Consider the following 23,154-nt stretch of genomic DNA (forward strand, 5'->3'; position numbering starts at 1 on the left):
GAACTGATACCTAAAGTACCCCACTAATGGCAAGTCCTTCTTGAATATCCACCATTAACTACAACGTTCTGCCTTCTACCATTCGACCATCGCCTTATCCATTCAACTATTTCAACATCTAAACCCAAGCATTGCAATTTACTTACGGGTCTTTTATGGGGGGCATTGTCGAATATTTAACTGTGATTCAGATAGATTATTATTATTATTTATTGTTTTATATAGCGCCATCAAATTCCGTAGCGCTGTACACAATATCGACAACCCCTACCTGGTCTATTATTTTAGTGACCCAGATTTAGACAATTATTTCCTCTAACATTTACTCCGTGAATGTTCCAACTCTCTCTTTTATACCCCAAAATTTTCATTTTCATAAAAAAAACAAAACAAAAAACTCCCTGTGCTTTACAACAAGCCACTAATCACAGAAAAAAAAGAACTTTAATACACATACAGCTAAAATTACAATTCAATTGTCAAAAAGAGATAAAATATAGAATATCTTTATAGATTTTTGTAAATTAGGCATCTGGATTGTAAGATTGTGAGCCAAGCCCTCGTTACCTAATGTATCGGCTCGTCTTAGTCCGTCAGTTTTGGTTTTGTCGGAACCTGTGAATGTAGGGACTGTAAGAAGCGCCGCGGAAATTGTTGGCGCCGCATAAATAAAAGACAGAAATAATGTGTAAAATGGCTAATATATATATATATTTCTTTAATTCCTGAAAAGCGAAATACATTGTGGAAAATTGAGTTTTATATCCGAAGGCGCAGCTGCCTGGTCATGGAAGCACTGAGATCAAAACACGAAGAAGGGCTGTTTCTGTAATTCTCTGCAATCACGGCTTTTTGGCAGGTGATTCGGGGGGAAAGACTCGCTGGGTTTATTGAAACAGAACGTCAGGGCGTACGAGCAATTTCTAGCAAAACATGCATTTTTTTATATTTATTTTTCCCCCCAGATGAAACGCTTAATAGCTATTCAGCTCGATAAAAAAACATCCACCTGGTGTTTCTACCGCAAGGTACTGTTTATTTATGATAGTTATCTCTCGGTCTTTTTGGTTTTCAGGATTCTTACACAGAGAAACAAAATGTTTTAAGGGATTTTAAGTCCTGCGGTGAATGATGAATAGATAAAAGCCAATGGTTTGCACATTTTTCCTTCTCTCTCTCTCGTCATATGACATTTGTTTAATACAAATGAAAAAGAAAAATGTAGCAAATACTAAATATATCACTGAATAAGAGAAAAGCTTATGGTTTTTTAAAATCAGCCACTGGAAGGCTGGTTCATCAACTTCATTTTGTTATTTATTTAGGCGAAATCTCATCCTATGTATAACGTTTAACTATTAAGGAGTTCTTTTCTCTACAAAGCAATGGTTTTAATTATATATAGATGTGGAGTAGCAATTACATGTTTGGGACACTCCTAGCTTCTCACTGTAACCCACAGAAATAAGGTCATGTGCAAATGGGCTAATATTTGGGGAATTTTTAATAAGGTGACATCCAAAAGAGGATGTCACCGGGAGCGCCTCCATATTGCCCTGAGTTTAAGTTAGGGTAAAATGGCAGTGCTTTCGGTAACGTCCTCTCCACCCATTGGAGGATGGGGGGAGAGGATGTCACCGCAGTGGCACCATTTTGGAGGAAGTTCCAGCTAGGTTTTGTCCGCAGAGATGTGGACCAGGATAGAAGACTGAAGAGAAGGGAGAAGATAGAAGATGAAGCTGTGGAAATGGTTGGGAAGAGAAGGTAGGGAAACATTTAGGGCGTGTGAGAGAGAAAATGAACAAGAATAAGAGTGTGACAGAGCGCGTGTGAGAGTGTGTGTGAATGTGCGAGAGAGTGTGTGTGAATGTGGGACCACGTATTTTGGACAATTCGTAGGGGTTCTGGCCTCTTTTGCAAGGCCCGATACAACTCTCCAAATTTACCAAAATTTGGTAAATTTGCAATTTGTATGAATCCAAATGCAAAAGTCTAATAGAAACATAGAATTTGATGACAAATAATAACCTTTCAGTCCATCTAGTCTGCCCGTGTGTCCAGCTGTAAAGACTCAGACCCCAATCAGTCGTTGGTCTCGATTAAGATTTAGGAGCCATATAACTATCCAAGGCTTGTTTAAATTCCCCCAATGTATTAGGGTCTACCACTTCTGCTGGGAGAGTGTACCACTTATCTACCACCCCTCAAAGCTCCTCAAATTATATCTGTCCCGCTAATCAGTCAATTTTTATTTGCATCTTTTGGATTATTCATTTCTCAGAAGAACTGCAATCCTGGCATAGTCAAGACATTTTTAATCAATAACAGTCAATATTCAAAAGAAAAGCCATAACTCATACCAGCACAACTGGTGTCCTTAAAAGAGACAAAGGTAATTGTTCCTCCTCTCCATTTGCATGTCTGTATAGAACATTTCCATGCTTCAATATATACCGTATTTGCTCGATTATAAGACAACCCTGATTATAAGACGACCCCCCAAAAATCAAAATATTAATTTAGGAAAAAAACAAAAAGCCTGAATATAAGACTAGCCTATAGGAAAAGTTTTACTAGTAAATATTAATTCATGTAAACTATTTTTTCATATTTAATAAAAGCTATGATTGCGAAAAATATATATTTTTTTATTTCCTTTATTTGCCAACCTGCCCCACCAGTTATGCACATCTGCCCCCAGGCTTGCCACTCTGCCCCCAGAAATGCCTTATACCCCCTATTTGCCACCCTGTCCCATGATGTGCCTTTTAATCCTCTATATGCCACTCTGCCTCCAGAAATGTCTTCTACCCTCCTATATGCCACTGTGACCCATGATATGCCTTTTAACCCCCTATATGCCACTCAGCCCCATGATATGCCTTTTAACCCCCTATATGCCAGAGTGGGGTTAAAATGCATTTCTGGAGCTAACAGCAATCACACTCCTATCAAGCCAAGGCAGCCAGTACATGCTGGAACCTGGGGATGATGGGAGTGTGAGTACAGCCTCCCTATGCCATGCTACCACCACCACCCCCCTTACACATCCATGCTAACACACACTCATTCACAAACATTTAAATACTCATTCATTCCATTAATCACACATACTTCACACATTAATCACAAAAACCCTCCCCCACCCCCTTACCTGAACTGCAGATCTCTCACTGGCAGACTTCTGCAGGGGCCCGGCTGTGCGAGCAACTTCTCTGGCCCCGCCCCAGAGGAAGGAGGGGGGAGGCAGAGTTATGTGACACTCTGCTAGCTTCCTGTTCTCCTGCTGCTAGAAGCCCCAGCAGAAATGTTTTTGAGCTCTGATTAGAAGATGACCTCGATTATAAGACGAGTGGTATTTTTCAGAGCAAATACGGTATATATAATTATTCCTACTTTACATAGATTTTATATTCTTTGAAAACACGATGAAAGAACAGTAAAAACGCTAAATTAGTTTATGCAAAGCTATTTGTAAAGAACATCTTTTTTTAAACTTAATGCACTTTGATTTATACATTTCATATATATTTGAATGTTTCAATATTAAATTATTCGAAACAAAATACAGCTGTTTTTCATTGCTTTTTCATATTTCTCGGAAATTGCCTTTTGTGAGCACAGAAACTGCGTAAATATAACTTACCTTCAGAGTCTCCTTTTCTGTAGATACAATCCCCCTTTGGGACCCCAAACCTTTTTGTTTTCGGGAATAGCCAAATTTTGATGTATGTGAGCCTTTTACAGAGCTTCTCGATAACAAAATGTGGAATACAATGAAATGTACTTTGCTTTCCATGTGCATTGCGCTAATCATGCTACAATCTAGACACTATCAACTAAGAACGTTCCTAAAAATTTTCCAATTTAGGGGAGAAAAATCTGAGGGATGCCCATGGAATACGCTATTAGAATTGTCAACTTTCCAATACTACAAATGTTTCCCAGTAAAGACAATTTTGATTCTGTCCCGCTGACCCTAGATGTTCTTAGTAGGGGCAAGCCTAGGGGTAAGTGGCATCTGGGTGCAGTATTTCTTCAAGGTCCCCTATAACTAACACGCATACTAACACGCAAACTCACTTCAACACCCATTCAGTTTACCACCGTACACTTACATACACACATTAATTCTCCTGGTCTTCACAGGCGCCACTAACCATATGCTCACGCCTGACGTCCCAACAACACACGCTGACACAAAAACTCAAACTAACATTATAGGTTGACACCCAGAAACGCATGCTCACACCAAATACTTACACAACACTATACCGTAAAAGACATCCATGCCAGCATCATATGCTCTCAAACATTAACACCATACAGTAACACAAACACACATGCTAACACCATACACTCAGTCACAGGCATGCTAATCTCAAACACCAATACACACACTCTAACACTACATGCAGATATACACACTTATGCTAAATGCCATACAGTAACACAACACCATACGCACACACACGCTAACACCACTATCCACCATACATTAACACACACTTACTGACTCTAATGCTATTGTGTTGGGCCTGAGGAAGTGCGACCCCTCAGAGCTAACTTAGCAGTATGTCGGAGGGGGTTGGAGGAGCTGGTGCTAGCGGCCCACGGGGGCCTCCTTTACATCAGTGTAATTCACTTCACTGCAGCCAAGCAGGAGGGCAGGGTGGCGTACCGCACCTGATAGCAGCTAAAACCATCCTCACCTACAAGAAGAAAAAAATCCTGGGATTTAGCTATTTATCTCCTCTGGACATCATCGCTGGCCACATTTCACCCCTCCGCTCCTTAATATGTTGCACTTGGCACACTAGCGGCCATTTTCATGATTCACACGATTGGATACACAACTTAAGCTCAGCAAGAGACCCACATTTGCTGCAGTTTTAGTATCCGCTTCGCAATGAGTCACAGTAGGTTTTCTATCCACTCTGGGCAAACAAACATACATTTTATACATAGGCCCATTTTGGATTGCCAGGGTAATAGAACAGCGATGTCTGAGCTCAGTGAATGTATCCCCAAAGCTACGGCACTGAATTATTCTGCTCAAAGTAACCTGCATTTAGAAAGAAATATCAACCTATTACACTCCGATCCTTCCCTTTGAAGCAAATCTATGCGTCTACAAGATTTAAATTAAAGTTGAAAAAAAAAAAAAAAACATAAAAAAAATAATAAAATAAAACATATTAATGGCTACAAGGACTTAAAGTTTATTGAAATATGTCTTCAATTAGTTTGATAATTAGCAAATCTGCAGATGTCGTGTTTTCATATTATCTTATCCTAATTCTTGGATTCCAGCCCAGTCAGCAGGAAACTAAAAAAAAAGAAAAAAAAAAGGACCCGACGATGTCGTCTCAATAGCAAGCAATTAATTCAGATGACTATCCCTGTAGATTCGTGTTATTTATTGCGAAACCATATTGCATGTTGTGCGACAACACAGCTAGGATGAATCTTCTGTAAATAAATCTAATTTTTTTTCCCCCCTCAAATAATGATTTGTTTTCTTTGTTTATTAATTGCGGATAATTAGACATTTCTTGTAGACGAAAAAAAATAAAAAAATGGGATAGAATAAAAGCTACAATCCAGCAAAACAGGAAGAGGATAAAGAATTGTATTTTTCTTATTGCGACAATGATATTCTTCTTGGGTTTTTTTATTTGAAAGATGGATGAAAACAAAAATAGGTGGCACAAACTCAATAAGGAACCGTTTTCAATGATCAATCATCATATTTTTTCTTCATTTTTTTACAGAATGGTCAATAATGTAATTGATAAGTACAAAAAAAAAAAATCTTTCCCAGGATTGGAATGAATTTGAAACCACAGCTGAATTCAAAACCGCAAAAAATGAATAAAAAAAAATAATATATATAACGTATAACACGGGCCTCCGGCATCCGCGGTCTAATGTGGACATCATATTAATCGGCCCATCCAGACTAGACTTTTATGCCTTTTAATTAACCCCTTAGGGACAACAGGTGGCCCTTAAACCCGTGAAGGACAATGCATTCTGAGCCCGTACCTGTATGGGCTTTGTAGTGTTATAAAAATGTTTTTCTATGGAATTTAATATGTAACATGACAGCAATATTAGTTCATTGAAATGTCCAGTTGATTTACACGTACAAATCTATTGCTTAAAATATTCATACAATTTTGAATAGGCGTAGCCCCAGTATTATAGGGTATAGTCAGTGCCCCAGGGATGCTTGGATTTACTTGCAATTCCCTGTACAGCCACTGGGGTGTCAAGAGTAACAAAGACTTTAGAATCCATTTACCCTCCGACTGGATCCTTACTGTACTACAATGCCTTCCCTGGTTTGGGCTGCTATTTTATTGGACCATGTGGCACAAATTGATTGGTTATAGCTTTGGTGAAGCCCCTCCCTTATATATATATATATATATATATATATATATATATATATATATATTAGATTTTATATATTTTTGATTTAGGTCAGCAGTTGCTTTTGTGCCTATGAGCGTCTAACATAATATGTATGACAGATACTTTGTTACAACTGAAGTAGCTTACTTTGTAGCATATATTCAACACTATGATTCAGACCAGCACTTGAGATGTTTTTGTTAGTAATTTGCTAGGTTAACAGAAAAATTAATTTTTGTTAGATTGTACATATTGTCCATTTGTTTTGTCTTTGAACTGGGCAAAGTGGCTTTTCAGGACAGATTCAATTAGTAACCCTGAAATAGCAATAGGATGCTTCGTAAGTGGCTGCTACTTCTATTTTAACGTTACAATAATATTCCAAAGGTCACAAGTGATCTAGAAGAGACCGGGCCATCATTTTTCTCCTTGAAAAAAAGTCAAAAACATATAATGCATAATTTTACACAAATTTCAGGAGAGGAACGCTATGCAATCTCAGGTTGCATTTGGCTGACGTTGGCCAACGCTATCAAGCTTTATCATTGGCATTCTACATGAAACCGTATAAAAGACCGTCACAGAGCTCATGTCCTGATTTGCTCCATGAATGCATATACTTTTTATTACACTTCTTCTTCATTATTAGATTACCGTATTTGCTCGATTATAAGACGACCCCCCAAAATCTGATTATTAATTTATGAAAAAAAAGCCTGAATATAAGACGACCCTATAGGAAAAAAGTTTTACCAGTGAATGTTAATTCATGTAAACTATGTGAACAATTTTTTTTAAATAAAAGCTATGGTTGAGAATTTTTTTTTTTTTATTTCTTTTTTTCAACCTGCAGTTATGCACATCTGCCCCCAGGCTTGCCACTCTGCCCCAGAAATGCCTTATACTCCCTATATGCCACTCTGCCCCAGAAATGCCTTATACTCCCTATATGCCACTCTGCCCCATGATATGCCTTTTAACCCTCTAAATGCCACTGTGCCCCATGATATGCCTTTTGACCCCCTATGTGCCACTCTGCCTCCAGGATTGCCTTATACCCCTATGTGCCACTCTGGCATTTAGGGGGTTAAAAGGCATATTATGGGGCAGAGTGGTATATAGGGAGGTATAAGGCATTTCAGGAGGCAGAGTGGCATATAGAGGGTTAAAAGGCATTTCTGGAGGCAGAGTGGCATTAAGGGGGTTAAAAGGCATTCCACAGAGCAGTCTGCCTCCAGAAATGCCTTATGCCCCCATTTAACGCCCCCCCCCCAAAAAAAAACCTTACAGGTGCTTCTGAGTCCCGGTGAGTAGTCCGGGCAGCGTGTAGAGCTCTACGCGATTGGCGTAGACAACTTCCGCTGCAGCCGGGAGGAGGTGCGGTTAGCGGCGGGGGTTGTCTGCGTCCATCGCACAGACCTTCCCTGGCTGTCAGAGATCACGGGGAACTCTGATCTCTGACAGCCGGGGAAGGTCTGCGCGATGGACGCAGATTATTGAGCGCATTTGCTCTGGAAAAAACCTCGTCTTATAATCGAGTAAATACGGTATTAGGAAATTATTAGTAATCTTTCATATTGCTCATCCAGGACAAACAACAAGGGTATTGTATCGGTGGCACAACATAAACCGTTATATTAAATCGTCAGTTATATTAAATAAAAGTTGTTGAATTGGCAAGAACTGTATTCGGTTGCTATGGCAACTGCATCATTTTGCAGCAAAGTGCACTTTATCCATAAGTTGACCCACATATGACTTTCCAATGTTACCATGTAATTCATGTTAAGGCTACACTATACACAGTGTATACATTCATTATAATACCTGATGGTCAGTGTTGGATGGATCATACTATGTAATATTACGTCTAAACTTAATTTCAAAAAATGAATAAAAAATTAAAAAAAATGACTTTATTGGGGGGAAAAAAGAGGAAATACTTATAGTTTATTATTTTCTTTAGCTAATAAAAATCTGCCTGGGTGGGATAAGTAGATCAATTGTAGTCAACCGTACGTCATATAATATAGTTTGTGGGTTTCTGTAGTTTAAGCTTTGATGGCCTTTTCATCAGTAGAATGAAAACAAACAACAACAAAAAAAACCCTTTTTATGGAATCCGCAATGAAATAAGAATTACGAGCTTTCAAACCGCATAGGCTTGATTTGCACCCCATTTAAAATTTCTGTATTGTTTCAAAGCTTGTAAATTCAAGTGTATGGTTGTCTAATAAAAAAGTGCAATAGTACGAATTCCATTTTTCTGCTTTTATATTACATTGATAATGTCAGTAGAACCAATAAATTGCTTTGTTATTGCTTAGTATTTTCTCCAAATATATGAAAAAGAGAAATATGGAAATATTGCCCATATATCACCCCCCCCCCCCCGCATAAGCTTTGTTGCGGTTGTTAAGAGAAGTTGTGCGCCTGCTTCTGGATGTATGATATTTACTACCCTGAATTCTTACAGACACATAACAAGTTACATAATATAACATGTTACCGGCTGTGAGCTGAAAGTCAGTAAATTAAATGTATTAAGTAATAGGGAGCAAAGTCTACATACAAAAAAAGGTTAAATAGTACAAGTAAGTGAATTACAGATTTGGGAGGTAAAATAAATACATTTTCAAAATAAATTGGAAAAGGGACAGTTTTAAATATGGCCTTAATGTAAAAACTAATTGGGGTGAAGAAGGGCTCTGGGAGACTTAGAATAAAAATATGTTAAACGATAAAGCGTAAATTATAGAGAAAACTCAACAGAATTAATGGCAATCAAATGCAACGTATGGCGATGAAACAGGACCGGCGAGGGACATGATGGCATTAAACTTACGGGATCCATACAAATGCACTGTATCCTTTGGTTATAGGTTTATTCCTAAAAGCAGACGTTTGAAGATTTGCCCAGAAGCGGCTCTATGCATCATGAAGGACCCCAATGAGCTTCTCCTGCAAGACGGGCTGAGCTGAACCATGATTATTTCATGGGTATATTCCGAATCACTCCATATACATTTGAACCTTTCTCCGACCCACAAGTATTTGCCGTGCATGAGATGTGTTCGGTCGGATAAATTTGCCGGCACATGATGTACGTACCGCCAGTCAGCTCCAGCTCTGGCCTAGTGAGCGTTCCTGGGGTCTACGTTCAAGCTTAGAACGTGATCCCATTGGTCTTTTCGAACACATGTTGGTGCCATCGCTGGTCCTCCGTTGCATTTTAATGACAATCAGTTTCCTGATGTAAATGAATTCGTAAATAACTGGTGGGTGCTGCAAGCATTTACACAGCAACAGTCCCATTCGAGCGTCTAAGCACCCTCCCATGTCCTTAAATTCTGAGACGTGAATCCTCCTAGCACACCGTCCACCAATGACACCACCTTGGTGGAAACAGATCACCACCAGTGGTGTTGTTAATCGGGGTAAGGTCTGCCCCCTTACAAAAATTACTGCAGTTTTTTTCTGAAGTAATACTGCAGTTTTTTTGGACATGAAAAAACTTGCCAATACTGCACTTTTTACTGCAGTATTACTGCCAACATTTACTGCAGTTATTTACTGCATATTGTACTTCACTGTACTGCAGTTTTTACTGCACATTTACTGCACTTTTTTTTTTTATTGCAAACCTACAGTTGTAATTCAATGTACTGCAGCTTTATTGCATTTGTACTTCTGTACAAAATAACTGGCAGTAAAATCTGCAGTACAGTGAACAGTACAAATGCAGTAAGAACTGGGCAGTAAATGTGCAGTAATATTGCAGTAAACGTGCAGTATTGCCAGGTTTTTTCCATTGTCCCAAAAAACGGGCAGTATTACTTCAGAAAAACTGCAGTAATTTTTTCGTAAGGTTTGTGAAGTTCCATTAAAGCGTTCCACCACAAACCCCAGTAAATGTCCACCATGATCAATGATGGTGCCGACCCCAACAGGGTTGAGTATTACAATATAACTTCTAGATCTCAAATCAGAAAATGGTTCCATATTGATAACATGTTTGCAGATGTGAAACCAAGAAACTGTTGGGTAGGCAGAATCAGGGCCATACTTAGGTGTCATAGCACACTATATGAGCATACAAAACATAGTGTGCGGCCGGCGTATAACCATAGACTGATTTATCTCTGTGATTCTCTGCATAGCATGAGTTAATGAAAAATTATTTTTACTACGGGCCACAATAAATAGACAACATTCCATTTTTTGGGGGATTTGGACTTTGGTTTATCCCCTTAAAGAGCGCAGGACGTTTCTTTACTGAAAAGATGAAGGACATGGTAAAGATGGAAAGTGGTGTGGGGTATGACTTTCCTTCTGCTCCTCCTGTGGGACCCCAAAACAAGAGTGATTGGAAAAAAAAAAAACTCTAATATGGTTTTTGTAAAAGAAAAATTGGTTTTATCACCTTGGAGTCAAACTAATTTATCTGCAGACTAGATGCCGCCATTGTTGTTTCCTCGGCTCAATCACGACACTGAGCTGACTCTTATATGGCAATGATAATAAAGTCCTGCTTTCCCAGTCAAGTCCAACTGGACTTTTCAAAAGTGGATTTTGCAGGCAAATGTTTACCGTTTACTGCAAGAAGATTGGCTTGGAGGGCAGCAACTATTAATTATTATTCAGTATTGTCCAACATTTAACCAGATAATAATAATAATAATAATGTACGATAAACGCCCAACCTGATCAGTTCGAAAAGCTTCGTACGGACATCACTTATAAGAATTTGTCCCATACGTGTAACATGTTTATTTAGCGTGTGAATTACTTACACGTTTCCTGCATGGTAATAAAATTGGGATTACATGTAAAGCCCGATCTGCATGTGTAATAAATGATATCCCCATCTACTTCAATGAAATACCAACAGACATAAAGATCCGCAAATCTTTTGCTGGTTCATCCCACCGGATCAAGCCTTTAAATAACTGGAATTTACAATGAGCTAAAAATAAACATAATTTGCAATAAACAGCCTTCCGACGAGTATGTAATTAACAAATTATTAGTCATTTGCATAATCACTTACAAGATATCACAGGAGATCTTTTTTTATCCGTAATATCTCGATTATTTTGCCTTGTAAATGTGACATTTATTGAAATTTCTTCCTTTCGGTGAATTTTTGTACAAAGCCGAGATGGAACTGGCATTTCAGACCCCGCACCCCAGGGAAATGCGGACATGTTTGATGTAGATTGTAAGCTTATTTGAGCAGGATCCCCTCACCTCTTGTTTCTGTAGGTCAACTTGGTTTGTTATATACTACTTGTTATGTCCTGTCTACCCCTTGTACAGCGCTAGCGGAATCTGATGGTGCTATATAAAACAATAAAATAATAAATAATAATAATAAATAATAATATGCATAAGGGTAATGCAAACTCCCAAGACAGCCTTCTGTTTCATGAAACGACAGAAAACCTAAATCTTTTTCTTTAAGCATTAAAATAAAAACAGTGCTTTATACATTAATGGAGTTTAACGTGAAAGAAAAATGGGTTTTATCTCCTTTATCTGCAGACCTGGACGCCGCCATTGTTGTCAATCCCCCGCTCAATCACCACAGTGAGCAGACTCTTTATGGCAATGATAATAAAGTCCTGCTTTCCCAGTCAAGTCCAACCAAATGACTTCCTCGATAAACTTTCATTTGTGGAGTGTCAGCGTCTGTGTGATTAAGACAGAGCCATTCCAACTCAGGAAGTTTAATACGTAGTCTGGGTGTTTGTCTAGTAGATTGGGCTAAAATAAAAGGTCTAGAACACAAACAAATGGTAATATGGAACTTTTAAACATAAAAAAACAAAACAAAAAAAACAGCACAGTATTTATGAAAACTCATTTTTGATTCACGTAAAATGCTGGAGAGTGCAATGTAAAGGGCAATTTAGTATTAAAGTACTCTGTGAGTAACCCTTATCCTCTATAACTACTTTAATATGCAATCTTCAACCCTCCTCCCTTAGGTAGAAGCTGCAGCTTAGGTAGAAGCTGCAGCTTCCCCAGTGGTCAGACAATTCTTACCACAATTAGTGTCAGGAAATCAATGGGAGTGCTTTCTGAACTTGCGCTTTGGAGATCTCATAAGACACCACCCTACGACATTTGCCAAGCCAGCCCTGGAGCTGACCGGCGTCATAAAGATGCGTCTCTACCATGTATTTGCAAGGGTAAATCTAAATAAATTGTCTAAGTGGAACAGCACCTCTAAAATACCCAATTACACGTACAATCATGTGATGCCTACTCTTGATTTCCCTAAACACATTATCATACCTCTCTCTCTCTCTCTCTCTCTCTCTGTACCCCTAATAAAAATGCTTTTTTTCTTATAATCAGGTCTTAATTTTGTGCCTTTGGCTCAAAACAGTCTTTCAAAATAACATTTTCACTGAATAACGATGATGATGTTCATAATTCTTCCAGCTCCTAATTAGCATATTGAGCTGGATAAAAAGTTGACAGTTAATTTGAGTCAGAGAAATTTTCATTAATAAATCGGATGCCGAGGTGAGACAACATAATTAAAAAAAGGCTTTTTTTAACATTTTTTTTTTGGGGGGGGGCAGACTTTTGAAAAAGTTGCTCTGCCGCTGGTAATAGTATCGACAATCAAACCGTAAAGCATATAATGCTTCATTATTCATTTATATTACCAGCTCAGGCTTATTTATGTATTAAAATAAACACTTTCCATCGTCTTCTCCTTCCTTCTGTTGTTAGTAAGTAATTTATCGTGTATATTAATCCCGATCTGATAAAAGTCTACATTATAAGAATTGATCTTGGTAAATATTAGGTCAACGGCCTTATGGTATTCTTTAGATACACAACAGATTTATATTAAATAAAAGTAGACACACAACTACTTGGACCTTTTGAGTTTGGACACAGAAAATGGATGAATGGCACAAATTCGGTAGATTTTTGGTTAGCCAGATGCACATGTACAAGAAAGTCATTCCCGTCTATGAAGGATGCATCTCAGCTAATTTTCTTATCCCATCACTCCCGTATCTACTGCTTATTATGCCCGTCCTTTCATAGGCTCTCCATACCCTCCAGAATTACATTCTATCTCCAGATTCCGACCGACAGAGCTTTGGGACAACACTGTGGCCAAATCCGCACCAACCCTCTTCACTCTGCCCATGACTTGTGTCTCGCTTCTAGTGTCATCACCTCTTCCAACTCCTGATCCTCTCGTTCTCGTTCTATCAGACCCTCTCCATCTTAACATCCACTAAAAAACATGGCGACTCAGAGAAGCATCCAATGTATCCTCTAAATACCCTGAAACTTCATCCTGAAGAAACCATGCGTCCTCCCTCACCTTCATGATCTCCCCCAAACTGGCTCTCAACATCAACCTTGACAACATCGTGATAGATTGTTGGAGCCGGACCCTCTTTTTCCTTCAGTAATGCTTATTGCAACTACAATGTATAGTTCAGACAGCTGCTGTGATGTCATAAAAAAGCAAGTTACCTAAAACTTTAGTTGCAACAATTTTAGACTTTCCAGATGTTCTGCGTGGGCAGTTAATCCCTCATTTTGATTGGCCTCGGCCAAACTCCCGACGTACGGATCTTGTTTCCTCTAATATCTCATCGGACAAAAATGTCACTTGATTTCCATGAGATTTCACTCTTGGTAACCTTGGAGATGAATGATATGCAATGGACACTGTAAACGTCACTTCTATCCTACCAACTACAAAAAAAACCCCTACAATTATATTTTACAGATATTCCCTAGATGTTGACCAAGACTAACAGAACTTCTCTAAACAAGAGGATAACCTATTATCCCACCGACAAAAACCAAGACTCTTGGAATGATAAGTCGGTATGATTTATCCCAAACCTGTACGCCAGTAAGGGGTTTGTAGTAATTAGATATTCTAAAGGCTTTGTACGGAGAATGCCAAATAATTTAGCGTTCTTGAGCCCTAAAGATACTATGTCATTGTCTACCTTTGTGCAGAGTTCCCTTGAGTGTTCGTCAGACTCACCGAGCAGGTGAACGTAATTAGGCAAATTGAAGCAGCGGCACGGATAATTATAATGGACTTTCAAAGAACCGCATTCTGTATAGTGCATTAAATATGCAATAGGGGGCTATATTGGGAATAATGAGACTCAATGGGTGAAAGTGGCATTGAAACATAAAGGCTCAACACTTCATTTTGATTCATCAAATAAATGGTCGGGATACGAATGTTTAGACTGTTCCGATGAATCAGATCAGAAATAATTCCCCACAAATTATTTTTCCATTTAAATAACATACATAAGTAGAATGTGGGTGACATAATCACGTCAGTAATCTAACTATATAATATTGTGACAGAAATGAAGCAAAGTGAAAATCCAGAAAATGTGTTCTGTTCTACAAAATACCAAATGAGGGACATTATATATAATTACGTAATATTGCAGAAAAAAAAAAAAGAAGAAGAAGAGGAAATATTTTTCTTTGATTAAAGAATGGAAGCCAGATAAGAAAGTTCTTTTTTTTTATTAAATATAAAAAGTAAACAAGAGTTGTAGGAGGGTATATTTAAAGGAGGTTTAATTTAATTTAATTTAATAATTCATTTAATTTAATAATATGTAGAAAAAAAAAAATATTAAGATACTTAAAATATCCTGCCTACATATAAATGCTTAAATATGACGGTTAGCTATAGACAATTCTAGACACGATTCAACATATATAAATGCAAGGTTTGAATTTGGGAAGACTATTTTATGTAAACAGGAATCGTTCCTCGGGATGAGAAACATTGTTGCATGAAATGAAAATAGTGCAGTGATTGGCAATATACGGATTAAGCAGAATAGGAATTTCCTATGGATTACAAAGGTTTCAATTTATATTGAAAAAAAAAAAGAGATATACTAAGTTTTTGCCGTAGGGTTCTGAAATGAAGTATGGATCTATTTTGATCTATTTTTACCCTTCTACTCCTTTTTATTGTAGAATCACCACTAAGGTTAATTATAATGCATTAAAAATTGTCAGTCAGTATATTTTACTCCCTTGTCATCCCCATTTGCAAAAATATTAACTGCTCCAAGCAGGTGGGGGGGGGGGGCAAAATTAACTCAATCAAAAAATGCACAGAAGTCTCTCTTCAGATGGTAAAAGCTAAACATGTACCAACGGAAAAGAATTAAGCCAACTATATAGAAGCGATACGTTGAATGTCAATACTCCATAACCAGAACAGGTGAATGAATACAGAGAATCCCACAATGATAATCAGTGACCACCGGAAGAAATTGGATACTAGCAGTGCTAAGAAAGGGATAGGACCGGCAATGATGGAGCAGTCCTGGCACTTTAAGGCTGGTGGCCGCCTTATGACATAAGCATGAGCGAATTCTGGATACGCACAGCCGCACGCTATGTTTTTATGCTCGTGTAGCAAGAGGCTGGAGCGTAAATCGGGTAGATGTGCGGTACTGTTGGCCATCGTCCCATCTGGCATATGCCAAGTGTGTCAGTGTGCCAGTTTGGGCCTGGGTACTATTACATGTGTAAATCATAATAAAATACATAAAGTTAAAAAACAAATGTAGGGGTCAAATGGGCTCCTACTCTAATATACTAATAACTTCTAACCTGATAAATACCTGATAATCTGGGTTTTCACAAAAGGCCATTTTTTTCTATTAAGAGGGGATAACGAATGCTGTTTTTTCAGAATGGATACATTGGATATTAGTTTGTATTTTGTAGGACTCTTGAGTGAGGTGCCGACAAGATCAGCGTGATGTGGACTTCGCTGGTACCCATCTAGCGGGGTCTCCAACCCTATACATTTCAGGGTTACAACGTTGCCACAAAACACTCCACAATTCTTCTGCCAAGCCAAGGTGAGACATCCTTCATATGTCTAATCGAGAATTTTATACGCTTGAATTTTACCGAGGCAAAGACGGCAAATGAGAAAAACAAATCAGAGGAGCTTTAAATGAAGGTTCATTCCGTAACAAGCCTTGACAGAAATATTTCATCATAAATCCAGAAGATATCATTTACAAACTCATCTGAAGGAGAAATGTTTTATTTAAATTTAGGCAGCGCAATCACTCTTGACTCCGCGTGTTCTTTTAGAAGGAGCTGTGATGGAAATGCGGAGAGACAGCAAATTTCACAAATTTAATAAAGAACCTAAATGAACCAAATTTTCACAACATGCCGTTCCCTAGATCCACAGGGAGATCCGGGAGGATCATTCGATGTAACTCACTTAATGTATGATTTTCAGAGTGTTTCTCACTGAGTGGGCATGATTGGTAAAATGGTATATTCACAAAGTTTGTTTCAAGGTAACATATTGGCATCATAGGAGTGAAAAAGAAGTTATAAAGTTTTAAAGTCGTGAAAAAAGTTTAATGAGTCATTTGAAAAAAATGGAAAATGCTACGTAGGGAAAAAATAGGGGAAAAAAATAACACCAATATGGATTTGGCTATATAACAGTTTTAAGATATGTAATAAAGTATAGAAACATATTTTAATGACAGCTAAGAATCCATTTAGTCTGTCTGTGTAAAACATTCATGCTTTCTTTATTTTAATATACACCGATCAGCCATAACATTATGACCACCTGCCTAATATTGTGTCGGTCCGCCATTTTGACCCGTCGAGGCTCGGACTCCGCTAGACCTCTGAAGGTGTGCTGGTATCCGTCACGAAGATGTTAGCAGAAGATCCTCTAAGTCCGGTAAGTTGCGAGGTGTGGCCCCCCATGGATCGGACTTGTTGGTCCGGAACATCCCACAGATGCTCGATTGGATTTAGATTTGGGGAAATTTGGAGGCCAAGTCAACACCTTGAACTTGTTGTTGTTGTTCCTCAAACCACAACATTATCCTGCTGAAAAAGGCCAACGTCATCAGGGAATGTCCATGAATGGGTGTACATGATCGGTACAGTCACAATTTTCGGGCACGGTCCAACCAAATACTCCCTTTTGTGATCACAACACAGCCCAACGGGCTTACCAAGGAGCTGAATCGATGGGAATTCATTTCATCCACCTGATTTCATCGAACCCCTCTTCGTCTCCCTATTGAGTTCCCAGGTATGCCGATCCCGTGTTACCATAAATTTATCCCTTATACAGCTCAGAATATTTGATACCTCCATGCATTTTCTTACCAGTTGGAATTTTATTATATTATAATACATTAAAACGGCGCAATGATTTAGTGTCTAGAGCTTCTATTTTATTATTTATCCAGATAAATGATATCCCGTTCTATATCACTTATTACCATCGAGAGCAATTCAATGGTATTTAAATCAACCCTAATCCCGAAACCTGTTCATAGATTTTTTTTTCTTTGTTTCCTTTTGCAAGATCAGTAAATTACTGAAATTCTCAGAAACAATTTGCCTCGGTCTATAATGTCTCTCTGGCTGCACCTTAAACCTCACAACTTTTTGCAGTCAACAATTACTTTAATGTTTTATGGCATAGATTTGCAACCCAAAGCTAAATAATATGCAAGTAGTTCTTTGTTCCGTAGAAGTGATTTTTTCCCCCGCAATAGGTAAATTCATTCTTCCCTGGTGGAGAAATGATTTGAAGTGCTCTTATCTAATATACAGACCTTCTAGTTAGGGATGAATTAGTTACTGTTACACGATGAAAAGTTCATTCATGGTGTGTTCTATTCCAAATTTCTATTGTGCGTGGTATTGATTCAGGAAAACTGTGTATATATTATATATTATATATATATATATATTATATATTTATATATTATTATATATATTTTATATATATATATTTATATATTTATATATTATATATATTTATTTATATATTATTATATATATATATTATATATTTATATATTATATTTATATATTATATTATATATTTATATATTATATATTTATATATTATATATTTATATATTTATATATTATATATTATATTATATATTTATATATTATATTATATATTTAGCAAAACTTCGGAATTCAACGCTTTGAGTGACCTTGGTGGGACCTTGGTTGGTTAACAATTGTTCGCAAAGGGGATGAGTGAGTAAAGGAGGGAGAGGGTTGAGTGTGGATGTGTGTGTGTGTGAGTATGGATGTGTGTGTAAGTGGGAGGGTTACCATGAGTGCGTAGATGCGTGTTCGCATAAAGGTGTAAATGTGTGTTAGTGAGTATGTGCGCGTATAAGTGTCTTGGTATGAGTGTGTACGTGTGCCAGGTTGTATGTGAGTTACTGGGGGGGTGGGGGACAAAATGCCAAAGAGGGGTTAAAAAAATAGAATCCACTTTAGGTACATCCCTTCATCTGGTCACCTGGTTTGTATTTTTACTTTTTTTTTGCGGGAAGGGGGTTTTAAGAGGGGGGCACCAGTGACATGACAAATGTCGGCAGGTTATCAATCAATTGATCCATACTTTATACAACGGAAGTAGAAGGGTATAATTGAATCTCACAATAAAGGGTTGATGGTAATCTCTCCTGAACGAATATGTATTCAAGCACTATTAAAAAATACGTACGTATCACTTATGCGATATACATTGTGTAACCGCATGCAGTAAAGTTCTTTCAAGACGTTTCGCACATAATAACTTCTTCAATCAATCAAAATCATTGTCCATTAAACAGATTTTATTCATGGACCACGGAGACAATGGTTGGCGAAAGGCAGAATGAAGTGGCAATCTTTATGGCGTTGTTAAGAAGTAAAACCATTGACGATATTATAAATCATTCTCCGCGAACATCAAGTGCAGGTTATGTGTTTGTTTGGGGATTTGTAAGAATTATTTCCACTTTTGTCAAACAGGAGCGGAGTTTTACATTAAAACATGACAATATTTTATCGTAAGGACGGAGAACATTACCCTGCGATTCTGTCGCAGTTAATGCAGGTTGTATAAGGTAAACTTAAACAGTGCTTTCAGTGCGGCAGAAACTGTTATTAACCCTTTTGTTAGCACGTACTATTCCACCCAATGTAAAGTGACCCAAGGGCATTATAGTACCTCCTATGTATTTTGCACCGGGCATTTCCCCGTCGGTACTCTCTTACGGTAGCCTAGAATCTCCCAAATCAGCAGGTTTCTAGGGGAAAAACACCCAAGGAAGATTTCTATTAACCCCTTAAGGACAATGGCCGGTCCCTAAACGCATTGTAAATAATGCATTTTGAGCCCGTACATGTACGGGCTTTGTCATTAAGGGGTTAAAACAATACTTAAAACACACTCTCCAGCTCCGGGTGTATAACATACAATAAAGAGGTCCTAACGAGGTTTGTTTCGGTCATCCATGGACACAAAATAAATAAACATAGTGTATTCTCAAGAGAGTAGAATACAATTTAATTAAAAATAATAATTTAGACAAAATGTGTGAAAGGTTGAACTTAAAACGGTAAGCAGCCTATATACCCTATTTACCCTCAATAACGGTCAAGGTTCTCAAAGCTCTCTATCTGAATCACAATGTGTCCATCGTGCGGCCCTTAAAGAGACCTCTTTATGATACTGCGTAATAATTTTATTTAGTGGAGGGATATTCTCAGCTATGAATACATTTTGGGGAGTATTTGCGAAAAATTGCTTATCTTGTATAATAATAATAATAATTTAAGAAAAAAAACCCTCCCCAGTAAATATTAGGTTTACTTTACTTTAATACCCAGCATGAGAGAATATTTATAAGTAGGATTTCTGGAAACATACTTATTCCATTAATTTAAACCACGAAGAGCTTGAGAATTCAGATGGAAAATCCATCTACTTTAATGTTAAAATAATATTTCCCAGAGTATACCGCGCTGTACAAATGTACAAGGGTCAATTACATGCTTCACGATTCTCTCACTCAATTATATCGAGGTCATATTTCTTCAAACAGGCGTAACGTGAAATATTCAACTGTTCAATTGAGAGCAACAGCGAGGGTAATATAATCAGAGGGGCTTTTTTTTTCTCTCTCTATCCTTTCACCGGATAGAGAAGCGGCAGATGAGGTTATCTACCAATAAATGCAAGGTTATGCATTTTGTAAATTGTTATTTGTTTACTGGTACTTTCTGCATACTAATGTTACAGTTCCACGGAAATGTGGTTAGAAGAAGTAAACAAAAATCTCAACATGGAAAATTAAACAATTGTGAAAAAAAAATTGTAAGGTTACTTCTTGTTCTATTTTTATCTGAGTTCAAAATATAGACGCAGACCATGGTCAATATGTTCAAATAACAAGAAATATAAATTATTTCTTAAATGAAGAAAAAACAATCCTAGATATTGTTTAAATTTTTTCCTTATCCCGCAGAGCTGTACTATGGATATGATGATGCCATATAAATCAATAATAATAATAATCATAATAATAATAATAATAAATAAAATCTTCTCACAAATATACATTTTTCAAATGTATAACTTTGAACGTATCATTGGTAATTTATCCACAGTTTCTCCTGCCCTGTTATGGTCAATTGTATTCACTAAATAGCAAGTGCATGCAAATATGTGTTTTACTTTTTTTTTTTATTACATAACCGATTACTATATGATCACGGATTAGTGACATTTTGGGTCATTGATTTTTGGGTCATTGAAATTTATAAGTGGTCTGATTCGCATTATTTGTTTTATTCTTTAACAGCTTTAAAGCCTAATATGTTGAGTTGAAAAAAATCAAGGGTATTTTTATTACTCTTACCTCTCAATTCCACCAATGACAGGATGGAGAATGAGGGGCAGGCACAGGATGAACCCAGGGGCTCCCATTGGAGATTTTTTTTTTATATTTTACATTTTCCATCTCATTGATCAGGTGGTGGTGGTGAGGAGGGTGCATAGATAAATACCATAAGCCCTGAGGGTACCTTATTAATGGCTTGTGGGTGAGGACATGTGAGAGACTTAACTTGTATGCCCTCACAGGCAACTCACAAAATTGAAAGTCATATGCACTCACATATACACATTTATTTTTTCTAAACCTCAAAAACAAAAATTAAAGACAAAAAAAAGAAAACTATCCCCAATAACTAACAGAAAGCCAGATGATATCTGCACTTTCTCATATCTCTTGCCTTCAAAATAAATATATCGGGAAATATTTTCATTAAAATAATTTATTGATGTTGTGTTTCAAAGACATTAAATAGCTGGGTAGTATTTTTAGATCAAGTTAAGTAAATATAAGTAACTGTATATATTTTCTCTATGAAAATGATCCTAAACTTGTACTTTTGATGAAGAGGCTGGAGAGTGAGCGAACGGAGGGTATAAAGCATTTATAGCTCATTCAGTTTACAGACCATGAAATGATTACTTCGTGAAAGCCTTTTATGTATGACTTTTCTTCTCTACTTTCTCCGCTTGCCTAGGTTTTGACTTTGATACAGTCAGCATTTTTGTTATTCTGTATACAATGAACCTTTTAACTGAGCAAAATATGCATGAATCTTAAACGAAAATAATATATAGCACCATTAAAAACAATATGTGAGTACAGTTATTGTTACCCAACAGAAAAAAACAGGTAAGGCTACATTTGATGTAATTTAACAATCATTTAGGGTCAGGATCTGGGCATTTAGTTTAATAGGGATTATGCTCTTTAAATTCTGTTTTAAAAAGAGTTTGTGGAGAGAATCTGACAATGGGCAGTAATGTAACTTGGTAGTGCACATGGACCAAAAATAATTTGAACAAACTGGACATTTTTGGACAACGAATTTCACTGCCTGTCCTTTCAGTTCAGATGAAATTCAGAGTGCTTTTTGTATTCGGAAATGACATTTGTTCTCTCTCACCGACTCTCGTCCAATGTCTCTCTACCTTCTCCATCTCCTATGCCGCAGCTCTGCTTCTTCTTCCCCGCAGCTCGGAGGGGGCCCCCTGCTCATTATTGGACATTCGTATGAATCAACAAATGAAAGATCCGAATGCATAAGTCTATTACCTGGTCGGGCAAAAGAAGCTGCCTTTTGTTCACTGCCGATAACTAGACCAGGGCATAGCAACCACCCCATCAGACAATGGACTCATCCAGCCTGGTACCAATTTTGGAGGACATTTTTTTTGGGGGGGCAGTAATGTATGTATTTGGGGGGGGTTGGGGGGGTTCCCCAATAAACTTTATTGGAGCATTTACTCGGCTGAGTATTGTAATACAGGTTGAATGACATCATTGGTATTACCATACATTCCATTAACATTGTAGTGTACCTAAACTATCCGCTATCACATCCCCGGTAATTCCCAAGCTATCTGAGCCATTATATATCTCTCACCGATACCTCTATCAGCTTGTAGGCTCTCCTCCAAGCCCCTCATCTATCTTACAGGGGTTGTATAGCCATAGACTCTCCTTTTTGGCAGTCAAAATTGAAAAACATGGAAGGGATCATTTTACAATTGCTCTCTTTAACTAGTTCTATTTGTTGATTATGTTGGACAGATATGAACAATCTTTTTTCAAACACGTAGGTGCCAACATCAAAGCTTTTTCTAGCTCCTCTAAATGCCCCCAGCCTTCCTCAGACATCTCAGATTCATACATATATGAATTGGGGTTCAAAGTGCGGAAATCCCATCTATCATGAACCTTAGTATCCCCGCTTTATTATATTAAACCCAACATTCAACATTTTCTGATCCAACCATCCATGGTTATATTATATTTAATT

This window comes from Sceloporus occidentalis, unplaced genomic scaffold (assembly GCF_023333645.1).
Source record: "Sceloporus occidentalis isolate IW3139 unplaced genomic scaffold, rSceOcc1.0.p SCAF_84, whole genome shotgun sequence".
Taxonomy (NCBI): domain Eukaryota; kingdom Metazoa; phylum Chordata; class Lepidosauria; order Squamata; family Phrynosomatidae; genus Sceloporus; species Sceloporus occidentalis.